Genomic DNA, 1,589 nt, shown 5'->3' on the forward strand with positions numbered 1-1,589 from the left:
TCCGCAGCCTCAACCTGCTGGGCTCCGGCGATCCTTCCGCCTCAACCTTCCAAGTAGCTGGAACTACACGCACGTGCTACCATGCCCGGCTAGTTTTTTGATTTTATTGTAGAGATGAGGTCTCACCAACTTGCCCAGGCGGGTCTCGAACCTGCGTGCTCAGGCAATCCACTCACCTCAGCTTCCCAATGCGCGGGATTACAGGCTGAGCCACCGAGCCCGGCTGCATCCATATTTATAAGAATATTGATCTGTAAGTGTCCTTTGCTTGTGATGTCTCTCTGGCTTTGGTATCAGGACAATGGTGGCCTTATAGACATAGGTAGACAGTGTCTCCTTGGCTTCAATTTTTGAAAAAATTTGAGGACTGATGTAGCTCTGTCGCCCAGGCTAACATAATCTTGACTCACTGCAACCTCAAACTTGGAGACTCAAGTAATCCTTCCACCTTAGCCTCCCGAGTAGCTGGAACTAGAGGTGCTCATCATCATGCCCCAGTACTTTTTAATTTTTTTTTTTTGGTAGAAATGGGGCCCTGCTGTGTTGGCCTGGCTTGTCTTGAACCCCTGGGCTAAAATGATCCTCCTGACTTAGGGTCCCAAAGATTTGGAATCACAGGTGTGAAGCACAACATCAGGATGTCTAGTTTTACTTTAAATGATTAGTAGAATTCACCAGTGTAGCCACCTGGCACAAGAGTCTTCATTTTTCTTTTTAAAATTTATTTTTATTCATTGACATATAATAATTGTACATATTTATAGTGATACTGATTTTTTATTATTTTTTAATTTTATGTTCGGTGGTACAAGTGCATGTTTGTTACATGGACATATAGTGTCGTGGTGGGGTTTGGGTCTCGGGTAGCCCATTCCCCGACAGTGAGCAATACCAACAGGTACTTTCTGAATCGTTACCCTGTTCCCCATAGCCCTCTTTTTGGGTGTCCCCAGTGTCTATTTCCACATTACGTGAGAACATACTGTTTTCAGTTTTCTGCTTCTGAGTTAGTTCACGTAGGATGATGTTTTTCAGCTCCATCCATATTGCTGCCAAGGACATGATTTTGTTCTTTTTTATGTCTATATACTTTTCCATGGTGTATACATGCCACATTTTCTTTATCCAGTCCATCATTGGTGGGCTTTTAGGTTGGTTTCATGATCTTGCTATTGCAAATAGTGCTGCAATGAACATACAAAACAAGTATCTTTTAATATAATGATTTCTTGTCCTTTGGGTAGATTCCTACTAGAGGGATTGCTGGGTCATATGGTAATTCAATTTTTAGTTCTTTGAGAAAGCTCTATACTGCTTCCATATAAGCTGAACTAGTTTTCAGTTCCAACTACAGTGAATGAGTATTCCCTGTTCTCCACCACCATGCTAACATCTGTTGTTCTTTGACTTTTTAGTAATAGTCATTCTGACAGGTGTAAGGTGATATTGTATTGTAGTTTTAATTTGCATTTTTCTGATAATTATTTATGTTGACCATTTTTTTGTATGTTTGTTGGTCACCTGTGTCTTCTTTTGAGAAGTGTCTATTCATGTCTTTTGCCCATTTTTGATGGGGTTGTCTTTTCCTT

This window comes from Carlito syrichta, unplaced genomic scaffold (assembly GCF_000164805.1).
Source record: "Carlito syrichta isolate Samal-C Ts95f unplaced genomic scaffold, Tarsius_syrichta-2.0.1 Scaffold305648, whole genome shotgun sequence".
NCBI lineage: Eukaryota > Metazoa > Chordata > Mammalia > Primates > Tarsiidae > Carlito > Carlito syrichta.